Source organism: Ornithorhynchus anatinus, chromosome 3, assembly GCF_004115215.2.
Source record: "Ornithorhynchus anatinus isolate Pmale09 chromosome 3, mOrnAna1.pri.v4, whole genome shotgun sequence".
Lineage (NCBI taxonomy): Eukaryota > Metazoa > Chordata > Mammalia > Monotremata > Ornithorhynchidae > Ornithorhynchus > Ornithorhynchus anatinus.
The window spans coordinates 76,805,315-76,818,812 of NC_041730.1; the positions used below are offsets into that span (position 1 = coordinate 76,805,315).

At 44.7% G+C, this 13,498-nt stretch overlaps 1 protein-coding gene across 2 annotated transcripts in view; it reads right to left on the reverse strand.

Annotated features, from left to right (window-relative positions):
* The window catches only part of PRLR (prolactin receptor), a 172,167-nt gene that overhangs the window by 113,541 nt on the left and 45,128 nt on the right, over window positions 1-13,498 (reverse strand). The gene's annotated exons all lie outside the window — the stretch shown is intronic.

Below are 13,498 nucleotides of genomic sequence, written 5' to 3' on the forward strand. Positions count from 1 at the left end.
ACTCCCAGGCCCATGCTCTATCCACTAGGCCATTTTCCTCCTCTGCTTCCCACCCCCTAATTGTGGGAGTCTCTTAAGGCTCAGTTCTGGATCCCCTTCTGTTCTTCATCTACATCCATTCCCTTGGAGAACTCATTTGCTCCCATGGCTTCAACTACCAGTTCTACATGCATGTTTTCCAAATCTACCTCTCCAGTCATGACTTCTTCTTTGGAGTCTCACATTTTTTCCTGCCTTCCGGACATCTCTATTTGGATGTTCTGCCGACTCCGACTTAACGTGCCCAAAAGAGAGCTCCTCATCTTCCCACCCAAACCCTGTCCTCCACCCACCTCTCCCATCACTGGTGACGATACCAGCATTCTCCCTGTCTCACCTTGGCATTATCCTCGATTCATCTCTCTCATTCAACCCACATATTCAAACTGTCACCAAATCCTGTTGGTTCTATCTTCACAACATTGCTAAAATCTTTCCATCCAAACTGCTACCACGCTGATTCAAACACTTATCATATGTCTCCTTGACTACTGAATCAGCCTGCTAGTTGACCTCCCTTGCTTTCTCACTCTCCCCACTTCAGTCCTTACTTCGCTCTGCTGCCTGGATCATTTTTCTAAAAAAAAGTTCAGTTCCTATTTCCTCACTCCTCAAGAACTTACAGTGGTCACCCATTGACTTCCATATCAGGCAAAAAACTCCTTACCATCAGCTTTAAATCACTCCTTCAGATTGTTGATTTCCCACTATAACCCAGTCTTCCCATTTCACTCCTTTAGCTCCATCTGCTCAACTGTACCTCGAGCTCATCTATCTTGCCGCCAACTCCTTACCCACATCCTTCTTCTGACCTAGACTCCCTCCCCCTCATTTTATGACAGACCACCATTCTCCCCACATTCAAAATCTTCCTAAAATCACATCTCCTTCAAGAGGCCTTTCCCGATTAGGCCTTCATTTCCCCTAGTCCCTCTCTCTTCTGCATCACCTATGCATTTGGATCTTCACCCTTTAAGCATATGATAGTCCTTAGACCCACCGCACCTACGAACATTAAGTTCATTAATTACATGGACATGTGCTGGGCAGTAGCGGCATGGGAGACAGTCAGAGGGAGACAGTCGGAGGGTATAGACTCGAGATTACTGCGGGGAAGGCAGCAATGGTAAACCACCTCCACAATTTTACCAAGAAAACTCTATGGATACACTACCCAAAAGATTGCAGATGGAGAGCACGGCATTCTGGGAGAGATGTGTCTGTGGTGTCGTTATGGGTCGGAAGCGACTTGACGGCATAAGACAAGTAATTTATTTTAAAATCTGTCTCCCCGTCTAAGCTCCTTGCGAAGTGAGAACATGTCTACCAATTCTGTTATATCAAACTCTCCCAAGTACTTAGTACAATGCTCTGCACACAGTAAGTGCTCAAAAAACACCACTGTTTGATGGATTGACTGATTGACCTCGGTTCTTCCCACTGGAAAACCTGGCAGAGGAACACGACCAGGACTTCGATGCTCCCCACCTCATCTTCCTCTGAGCTTTTCTACTCATGCCCTTGGTTTCTTGAAGATCATATTATCCCTTTCCCCTCCCTCCTCAAACACTGAAAATAACACAGTTCTCAGATTCCTGAGGTTACCCAACCGGCACAGTTTGAATTACATAAACTAAGCATGCACGGGCCTAAGTGTTGGCAACAGTTGAACTGAGGTCAGAACCGATTCTGTTCCAGACAGTTTCTTTCTGATATGGAATGGCACAAGTCCTGAGGCCCAGATGATTGGGACTAAACACTCTTGTGAAGTTAACTCTGAGTGGTATAACGAGGGTCTGGGTTAGATCCTGGTAAAATCTGGTTACTACCATGAAAACATTCAAAATAATGGAACAGTAAGAACACTGGAACAATGAGAAGAATGATAATGATACTTTGCATCTGTTAAGCATATTTAACAACTGGCCCTCTACCATTTGCAAGCAAGCCTAGCAGGTGTCTACACATATTTGGGAGTTTTAAAGAGTTACCTTTGGTTTTTCAGCCAAAAGGTCACTAAGTTTACAAGTACCAAGATGCAAGTGTTTTGTTGTCCTCCAGTGAGTCACAAAGCCTACTGGGCTAACACTTGATAGTACAAGTAGCTTGAATTCACACAGAGCCTTCTTGCAAAGGATTAAAAAAAAATAGAATACTTAAGTCATTTCTCCTCCTTTTTACCAGGCAGTCAATCACATTTAGTGACTGCTTACTGTATGAAGAGCACACTGTACTGTTTGGGAGAGTACAATATAACAAAATTGATAGATACGTTCCCTGCCCACAATGAGCTTACAGTCTGTAGGGGGAGGCGGGTGCGGGGGGGGGGGGGGGGCAGACATCAATTAAATAAATAAATCACAGATATGTATATAAGTGCTGTGGGGCTGCGTGGGAAGATGAATAAAGGGAGCAACTGAGGAAGATGCAGAAGGGAGAGGGAGAAGCAGAAATGAAGGCTTAGTCAGGGAAGGCCTCTTGGAGGAGATGGACCATCAATAAGGCTTTGAAGGCAGGGGAGAGTAATTGTCTGTTGGATATGAGGAGGGAGGGTGCTCCAGGCCAGAGGCAGGACAGGCAGATTTGATAGCCAAATCTATACCTCCAGAGGTTGCCCAAAAACTCTTTTTTGTTTGATGCAGAGTGGATGGGAAATGACTGGAGGTTCTTGAGGAGAGAAGAAACAAGGCCTGAACATCGCTATGGAAAAATGATCCAGGCAGCAGAGTGAAAGATGAACTGAAGTGGTGAGAGAGAGAGGGCTGCAGGCCAGAGGCAGGTCAGGCAGATTTGATAGCCAAATCTATACCTCCAGAGGTTGCCCCAAAACTCCTTTTTGTTTGATGCAGAGTGGATGGGAAATGACTGGAGGTTCTTGAGGAGAGGAGAAAGAAGGCCTGAACATCGCTATGGAAAAATGATCCAGGCAGCAGAGTGAAATATGAACTGAAGTGGTGAGAGAGGGCTGGGAGGTCAGCAAGGTGGCTGATACAGCAATAAAGAAGGGATAGGACAAGTGCTTAGATTAATGTTGTAGCCGTTTCGATGGAGAGGATGGAGAGGAAAGGGTGGATTTTATCACCCATGATGAAGAGAGGCACAAATCGCAAGAGTAGCAAATGTATTTATTAAGTGCGTACTATATTTGGAACAATCAATCAAGCAATGGCATGTACTGAGCATTTACTGTGTACAGTCACACAATGGTATAAACACCTACTGAAAAAAAAATGTTGAGGGGAGCATTTTGGTTTGAAATAAATCACAGGTGGTGCCAGAGAATGGGTGTACACAAGGTGTGCTTCTTCCTCCTTTATTGCCTTAAAGGCAAATGAATCAACTGAGATTTTAAAATTGCTAGACAAGGAAGATTTGTCTTAAACATGGCATACCTGCATAAAGGAAAGATTGCTAGCTCATCCAAACTGTTTCCCACTGCCACTCTGCCTGCTCCACTGGGAACAGGAAAAATGGATCAGTATTGTAGTGTGGCTTAGTGAAAAGAGCACGGGCTTGGGAGTTAGAGGTTACGGTTTTGAATCCCGGCTCCACTTACCAGCTGTGTGACTTTTTTCTTCTGCAAGTGCACGTTCACAGACCACTATTCATCATCATTCAGTGTGCTTACTCTGTGCAGAGCATTGTACAAAGTGCTTACTATTCCATTTTCTCTACTGTACGTGCCATATCCATCCAAAGATAGCTAGGATCTACCCCAGCTATTCTCATTCTTCCACGGGGCTATTTTCTGCATCTTAGGGTTCAATCTTTTGTCTTTACCTGCAAGCCAACTGCTGTGCCCATCTTCATTTGACTCTGAAAGTAATTCAAACAGGCAGTCCTCAGACTGCCTAATTGGACCTAACTTGTTCCTGAAAATTGCACTTCATGTCAAAAATGGTTTAAGTCATAAATAATGTTCCCATAAAAATAATGTTGTGATTGCTTGCTTGACCAAACCAAAGGTAGGTGTCAACATTTTCATTAGTTACCAAGATTGAACATATGGTGATTGAAAAACAAAACAAAACCATAAGCAAGTTTAAAACCCTGTACATTTAATTATTATTATTATTATTTCCAAAAAACAGACTGGCTCATGGGTGGGTTTATTGAGGAATTCCTAATTTCTTAGTTTATGGTTAATACAAAAAGTGAAGTGAGACTTTATACTTTGCTGCTAGGGTTCAGCCATCTTTTTCCTTCTGGTACATGTAGCCAATCACCATTCTGGTTGGGATTCATATACACACATATCCCTGATAGTAAGGCCGTAAAGACAGAACCTTCCTTTTACTTTCTCAAGGGCAACTGGTGGCCCAGCAGTGGCATTCTAATTCTACTGAAACTAATCCATGACACATTTAATCCTGCTGCACTCATCCAATGTGCCAGCTTTATCTGCTCATCTAGGTTTTTTTTTTTTTAAAAAAATGCTTTTCCTCTTTGCACTTCCTTTACTAGTTACATTAATGGCTCTGCCTGGAAATCCCCCTCTCCACCCTCCACCAAATGCATTTCTCTAGTTTCCGAGAGATACATCTCTGATCCAACTGGGTCTGGCGGCAGCTGCAATTCTTGAATTTTTTATGGTATCTATTAAGCATTTACTATGTGTCGTGCTCTGTTCTGGGGTAGTACAAGTCAATCAGGTGGGACAAAGTCCCTGCCCAATATGGGACTCACAGTCCAAGTAAGAGGGCAATCCTCATTTTACGGATGAGGCAACTGAGGCACGGAGATATTAAGTAACTTGCCTAAGGTCATGCAGCAGGCAACTGGAAGAGACTGCGTCAGAACCCAGGCCCTCTAACTCCCAGGCCCGCGTTCTTTCCACTAGGCCATGCCACTTACCACACTGCATCTTTCTTTCTGATTGTCCTGCATCATTTGCAATGACCACCAATCATCCCCAAAGACAGTCAGTGGCTCAACATCAATAATAATAATAATAATAATAATAATGATAATTATGGTATTTGTTAAGTGGTTACTATGTGCAAAGCACTGTTCTAAGTGCTGGGGTTAATACAAGGTAATCAGCCACTGTGGGCCACGTGGGGCTCACAGTCTTCATTCCCATTTTACAGATGAGATAGCTGAGGCACAGAGAAGTTAAGTGACTTGCCCAAAGTCACACAGCTGATAGGTGGAGCTGGGATTAGAGACCATGACCTCTGACTCCCAAGACCGTGCTCTTTTCACTAAGCCACACTACAATACCGATCCATTTTTCCTGTTCCCAGTGGAGCAGGCAGATTGGCAGTGGTAAACAGTTTGGATGAGCTAGCAATCTTTCCTTTATGCAGGTATGCCATGTTTAAGACAAATCTTTCTTTTCTAGCAATTTAAAAGTCTCAGTTGATTCATTTGCCTTTAAGGCAATAAAGGAGGAAAAAGCAGACCTTGTGTACACCCATTCTCTGGCACACCTGTGATTTATTTCAAACCAAAATGCTCCCCTCAACATTTTTTTTTCAGTAGGTGTTTACACCATAGCAGGGATCACATTATTTTTCTTACGTGTCTGTGGCACACTTTCATCTATATATGTTGAGGGGAGCATTTTTGTTTGAAATAAATCACAGGTGTGCCAGAGAATGGGTGTTCACAAGGTCTGCATTTTCTTCCTTTACTGCCTTAAAGGCAAAGGAATCAATTGAGATTTTTTAATTGCTAGAAAAGGAAGATCTGGTTTAAGCAAGGCATACCTGTATAAAGGAAAGATTGCTAGCGTGTCTGGAATCCCAACAATACATAATGAGACATGGTCATACAAGGAGGGATTCCCATCTTGGATTGGAACCGAGGGCTTGGAACTGGGGAGGATCAGGGATTGAGCTATGAACATTCAAGCACTGTCAATAGCCCATGGAAACTCAGTAGCTCTGATAAGAGACATAATTCAAACTGATACCTGAGTCTGTGATTATGCTGCCTTCTTACTTGCACAACTATGGCTTGAAATAAGTATCTGATCAAAGAAATAGCTGCTGCACAATTGGAAAGACAAATTCAGAATGGGAGAGGCAGAATTCCTAATGGAATCAAGTATACCAAAACTAAAAAAATACACCCGTTGAAACTGTCATCACACCAAATGGAGCTTAATTCTTTGGGATGAATTCGAACATCTTGGGAACCCAGCCAAAACATTAACTTGGGTTTCCAAGGTGCTGGAGAGGACAAAGAGAAATGTACCACTCTTTTCTCGGACCACCTAGTGTCTCTTCTCCCTGTCACTTAATATAACAACAATTATTATTATTTAAGGACTTACTATGTGACAAGCACTGTACTAAGTATTGGGGCAGATGTGATGCAATTAAATCAGACACAGTCCCTGTTGCACTCAGGGCTCATAGTCTAAGGGAGAGCGAAGAATGGATTTCCTCCTTTTATAGGTGAGGAAACTGAGGAACCGAGAACCTAAGTAACTTGTTCACTCTACCAACAGACAAGTATCAACGGAGTTGTCCTCTCCCAAGCACTGCACACAGTAAATACTCAATAAATACCCTTGATTGATTGGTGGATCTGGGATTAGAACCCAGGTCTCCTGACTCCCATCCCTGTGCTCTTTCCATTAGGCCACACTGCATCCCACTAACTAAGCCAGGACCATGTTTCTAAAAGGCTTCCAGGAGAAATTTTGCTGTAAGGAGATATTAGGGCCAACTCGTGGATACGAGAAGGTTTGAACACCCAGGATCCTGCTCCCATCAAGTCAATCTTATCAGCATCTCATTTCTGAAGCATGCTGGCCTAGGCACAAAGCAATTAATAGAATACTTTAGATTGGAGCTAAAACACCAGAGTGGTGTGAACAATTTCATGCCGTTCCTTAAGAAGAGCATGGTAAAATGTATCTGGAATAATAGCGGTGCTAGAGCCCTAGGACCATATTAGAAATTTCCATGGAAATCTCAGGTCCCTGAAGCTCAAGAACTGTTTTGGGTTAACATTTAAAATGAACCCATCTAAGCATTTTTCTCATCTCAGGAAAGATGCAGCTGAAGCGGGTGGACACTGGACTGGATGTCATTGTCATGCTGGGAGTCTATGGGCAAGTTACTTGACCTCTCTGTGATAATGCCCCTCTTGTTTTCTACCTTACATTTTTTAAGCTTTTGGGCACCCCTGGTGGGGAAAAAGGTGGGTGGACACAATGCAAATTCATGCTATAAGAAACTTAGAAGTACATAATAGCTGTGGGCCTGAAAATGACCATGAAGTTGGAATGAGGAGTTGAGTATATCATGAAATGTAGATTGCAAGTTTTTCCACTGGACAGTAAGTTCACTGAAGACAGGGATCATGTCTACTAACTCTACTCTACTAAGAACCTAATACAGCACAAAGTAAATATTTAATAAATGCCATTGATTATTTGATCGGTTGATCATAGAGACTGCTTATCCGAGTCTAATAATCTCCTCAGTCTGATGCTAGTCTTGGACTGCTGAGCCTGATGTGTCTTGACACTTGAGTGAGAAAGCAGAAAATTGAATCAAGAAAGTCAGCCCCTAGGAGACAGTAAGTGCTTAGTAAATACTATTGATTGATTGACTGATTGATTGTCCAACAGAAAGTGGCAGCAGCATGGCATCACTCAAGGTCTACAACACTGTGGTGCTGCCCAACCTTCACCTGGATTTCCTCCAAATGCCACATCCAACGTTTTGAGTAGTTCCTTCTGTTCCTCCTCCACAGCCCCGACCCCAGCATCGTTCCTAACTCGGCTGCTCTCAGATTGGGCAATTGCAGGATCCCATGAATAGCGTTTGCAGCCCCGGGCCCAGCGGCTGAATTTGCCCCCAGCCTCAGTGCTAGGCCCTTGCATGACCATTCTGAGGACTTGTGATGTCTGGGTCTGGCACGGGGGCTGCTCTCGGCCTAGGCATGTGTGAGGGGTCTGTGGTCTCCTTCCCCGCCCAGTTAGGCTGTCCCACTGTGGCACCACCACTGCTTCTAGCTCTGGGTAGGTGGAGGATGGGGGATGAGAGAGGATGGACAGACCAGGTTGAGCCACCTGGTGAGGCACAGGAAGATCAGCCATCTTGGCTCTCTCTCAGCCCTTCCCCAGTTCAAAGAGGAGGGGCAGCCAGCTACTTCCTGCCCAGTTTCCTGTATAGCTTTTTTGCTGCGGAGGCCAAGCTAATGGAATCACCCTCACCATGCTGAGTCCACAGTGGGGTGACTATGTTCAAGAGCTACTTGTGATTCCAGAAAGAATCAAGGATAACTCTGGAACCATAAGTCCCCGACCCCAGACTTAGAAGAGCTAGGAGTAAATCCTGAGCTCCTTATCTTCCCTCCCAAGCCCTGTCCTCTTCCTAACTTCCCTATCACTGTGGATGGTACGACCATCCTTCCCGTCTCTCAGGCCCGCAACCTTGGTGTCATCTTTGACTCAGCTCTCTCATTCACCCCACACATCCAATCCGTCACCAAGATCTGCCGGTCTCACCTTTATAATATCACCAAGATCCGCCCTTTCCTCTCCACCCAAACGGCTATCTTACTGGTACAGGCTCTCATAATATCCCGGCTGGATTACCGTGTCAGCCTTCTCTCTGATCTCGCTTCCTCCTGCCTCTCCCTGCTCCAGTCTATTCTTCATTCCGCTGCCCGGCTCATCTTCCTGCAGAAACGCTCTGGGCATGTCACTCGCCTTCTTAAAAACCTCCAGTGGTTGCCTGTCAACCTCCGCATGAAACAAAAACTTCTCACTCTAGGCTACAAGGCTCTCCATCACCTCGCCCCCTCCTACCTCTCCTCCCTGCTCTCTTTCTACTGCCCACCCCGCATGCTCCGTTCCTCTGCCTCCCACCTCCTCACCATCCCCCGTTCTCGCCTATCCCGCCGTCGACCCCTGGGCCACGTCCTCCCGCTATCCTGGAATGACCTCCCCCCTCACCTCTGCCAAACTAATTCTCTTCCCCTCTTCAAAGTCCTACTTAGAGCTCACCTCCTCCAAGAGGCCTTCCCAGACTGAGCTTCCCCTTTTCCCTCTGCTCCCTCTGCTGCCTCTGTATGCCCCCCTTCCACCTCCCCTCAGCTAAGCCCCCTTTTCCCTCCCTTTCCCTCTGCTCCTCCCCCTCTCCCTTCCCCTCCCCTCAGCACTGTGCTCGTCCGGTCATTTGTATATATTTTTTATTACCCTATTTATTTTGTTAATGAGATGAACATCACCTTGATTCTATTTATTGCTATTGGGAAGCAGCGTGGCTCAGTGGAAAGAGCTTCGGAGTCAGAGGGCATGAGTTCAACTCCTGGCTCTGCCACTTGTCAGCTGTGTGACTGTGGGCAAGTCACAACTTCTCTGTGCCTCAGTTACCTCATCTGTAAAATGGGGATTAACTGTGAGCCTCATGTGGGACAACCTGCTTACCCTGTATCTACTCCAGTGCTTAGAACAGTGCTCTGCACACAGTAAGTGCTTAACAAATATTATTATTATTATTATTGTTTTAATGAGATGTACATCCCCTTGATTCTATTTATTACTATTTTATTTTGTCTGTCTGTCTCCCCCGATTAGACTGTAAGCCTGTCAATGCATAGGGACTGTCTCTGTTGCCGATTTGTACATTTCAAGCGCTTAGTACAGTGCTCTACACATAGTAAGCGCTCGATAAATAGTATTGAATGAATGAATGAATCCTCTACACTAGAGATCTAACTGCACACTCTCTAACCAGATAATTTATGACAGTGTTAAAGAAAATTATCCTAATCCCTTGGGGGGCCCACTATTTACACTATTCTATACTTAGTTTCCAACCCTTCAGCCACTGAAAGTACATTCCCACCAATCCCATGATAAACCATCCGGTTAAAAAAATGTCTTTGGGACAGAGCTTGTACCTATGCCATCAGAGGGCACAGTGTTTGGCACACAATGATAGTGTCTCTCTTCGAGAATGAGGGGTCACCAGCTTCAGGACCAAGAACCTGCAGAGAGAACTGATTTTAGTGCTGGTGGTTTGTGTGATCTAAGGATGCAGGTATTGACCTATGGGAAGCAGCATGGCCTAATGGATAAAGCATGAACCTAGGAGTCAGAAGAACCTGGGTTCTAATTCCAGCTCTGCTACTTTTCTGCTGTGTGACCTTGGGCAAGTCACTTCACATCTCTGTGCCTCAGTTACCTGATCTGTAAAATGAGGAATAAGAGTGTGAACCCATGTAGGACAGGGACTGAGTCTAACCTGATTAGCTTATATCCTCCCTAGTGCTTAGAAGAGTGCTTGACACATAGTAAGCGCTTAGCATAAACCATCATTATTAGTACTGATCATGTGAAACTCTGTTTTTTTTTCCCTAACATTTTAATTTACAGTTAAAATAACAGCATAATCCTACTTCACTATACTCCTTATAGAGAAGGCACCAGCAAAACTTCCCTCGCAGGTACAGCAAATGTCACATATGGGTCTTTTTCCAACTAAAGAAAGCATTAAATGGAAGTCCTTATCAATTTTTCTTAGTCAAAGCTTAGTGTCTTCTGCCTACTGACAGATAAAGGTTGATATTAAATACCAAAGAATCTACTGTGTACAGCTGAATTACAGCTACCCAAAACCTTACCTCCTGCACTTAAAAAGATCAGAAGCCTAAAGCTGACTCTTTAGTGGTAGCTGTTCACTTAAACTCATTAAAGTTGTTGTCTTCTTCCAAGTGCTTAGGTTAGTGCTCTGCACACCGTCAGCACTCAAATACCACTGACTGACTGATCTTTCTGACCAGTCATGTTCTCTCTGGGACACAGAGTGCAACAAGCACGTATACAGGAAGTGAGATAGCACAGTGCAAAGCATACGCAGCTGTCTTTAACATTCAGGACCCGTTTGTGGCTGAAGTGACCCCAGGATAGTGCTGGTGCCTCGTCACAACCCAGCTGGTCAGTGCCTTAGTAGCAGTTCTTCTACTGCTAGTTTTCAGGAGTCCTGCTGGACTTGTCCACCTCAAGGAATGCCCTAGGTGGTCTTCTGGTCACAATCCCTTACCACTGGTGGGTGCATTAGCACATTAGCAGAGTCAGTACAAGAACTCACATCTATGGACTCCCAGAGATGATCTCTTTCCACCACCAAAAGCAGGCGGTTGACACATAGTAAGTTCATACTTGACAGCATAATGAAATGTTATTAGAACCATGTTAAGAGCCTTTTAAATCTCTAAGTCACCTCTTCTGATTTACCTTTATCCACATGCCAATTGCTGTGTGAATACTTTAGCTCAGACCCTATAACTACTACTAAATTCACAAGCATCGTTTTCTCTTGTTGAGATGATATTGTCTTTCCCCGTGATGGGGAATCCTAATATAATCACAGATTCCACTTATTTTCCAGGTAGAGAAGTGAGACTCACTGGTGTGGAATTCCCAGGATCATATCTGGAACTTTCCTCAGACGTGGCATTATTTTGGTGATCTGCCAATTCTCCCATATGGTGGCCATTTGGAAAAATGAGTCACGTACTCTTGCCAGGTGTTCCGCAAATCCTGCTTAAGCTCCTCCAGATTGCAGAAACCATCAAGCTCTGTTACCAGGCCAGCCCACCCCCTGCTCTTCAATAGAATTAGTAGCAAGCTCTTAGACTAGTACAGACAAATTAGCTTTAAACACCACCTGTGACAGAAAGCTGGCTGGGGTAGTGGGGGAGGGGGATGTCACTAAAAGACCATGAAAGGCACTGATTGTCCAAAGTGCAATCTGCAGAGGCTGCCGATTGGAGGAAAGCCAAGAAGTAAGGAATGGAAGATATGGAGAGAATCCACATCTTGGAGCAAGGGTCACTCCTGACACGCAGATCCTAAATTAAACTCAGAGACTGCAGCACCTGGAGAGCCAGGTCTAGTGGGTCAGGAGCAATGAGGGATTTAGGCAATGGTGGATGGGATTTGGTTGGGGGGAAAGGGATATGTTGGATAAGTGAAAGGAATTTTCAATCAATTGTATTTACTGAGTACTTACAGAAAGCAGAACACTGTACTAAGTACTAGGAAGAGTACAGTATACCATAGTTGGTAGACACATTAATTTGAGGGAGGAGCTGGGGGGAGTTTGCTTGGTTGTTAATAAAATGCTGTGACCCTTGGTATGCCAATCACATTTAATCACTTGTATTTATTGGACGCTTAGCGTGGGATAGAGCACTGTACTAAGTCTTTGGGAGGGTACAGTTGAACAGAGTTGTTCGAAATGTTCCCTGCCTTCAAGACATCTCTATTAGGGTGTCCTGCCATCAACTCAAACTTGAAATGTCCAGAAAAGAACACCTTTATCTTTCCAACCAAAGCCTGTCCTCCCCATGACTTTCTCATCACTATAGACAGCACCACCATCCTTCTTGTCTCACAATCCCCTAACCTTGGTGTTATCCTCGACTCCTCTCTCTCATTTAACCCACATTTTCAATCCATCACTAAATTCTCTTGGTCCCACCTTCAAAACATACTTAAAACCCGCCCTTTACTCTCCATCCAATAATGGGGGTTAATACAATAAGGTTAATACAATCACTCATCCTTCCTGGCCTGGCTTACTGCATCAGCCTCCTTACTGACTCCCAGCCTCCTGTCAATCGTCACTCCAGTCCATACTTCACTCTGCTGCCTGGATCATTTTTCTACAAAAATGTTCAGGGCATGTCAACCTGTTCCTCAAAAAACTTAAGTGGCTGTCCATCCACCTCCACCTCACATAAAAACTCTTTACCATTAGCTTTAAAGCACTCCATTACCTTGCCCCCTCCAACCTCACCTCGCTTTTCACCTTCTACAACCCAGCCCACACACTTCACTCCTCTAGTGCTAATGGCCTGAACACCATCCCTCCTCAAATCCAACAGACAATTACTCTCCCCCTCTTCAAAGCCTTATTGAAGGCAAAACTCCTCCAAGAGGCCTTCCCTAAGCGCCCCCTTTTCTCATCTCCCACCCTTCTATGTTGCCCTGACTTGCTCCCTTTGTTCTCCCCCCACCCCAAGCCCCACAGCACTAATATACATATCTGTAATTTATTTATTTGTATGGATGACCATTTCTTCCCTCTAGACTGTGCTCCCTGTGGGCATTGTTTATTGTTAAATTGCACTCTCCCAAGCGCTAAGTACAGTGCTCTGCACACAGTAAGTGCTCAATGAATACGACTGAATGAATGAATGCCCACAATGAGTTTACCGTCTAGAGGATTCTGCCTTTAGGATTATACTGTGATGGTGAATCCTGGCCTGGGATGCTTCAGTAAAGGAAGACCTGCTGTGCCCCAGTGACCCAGGATCTCTGTGTACGATTCCTGTGGGAGTTGTTGTCCTCCACTCCCCCGGTCTCTTTGTGTGATCCTTATGGAAATTACTGTCCTCCCCTGCCCAGTGACCCAGGATTTCTGTGTATGAGCCCTGTGGGAATTGCTGCCTTCTCAGTGTCATTTTTCACTTATCAGTTTGG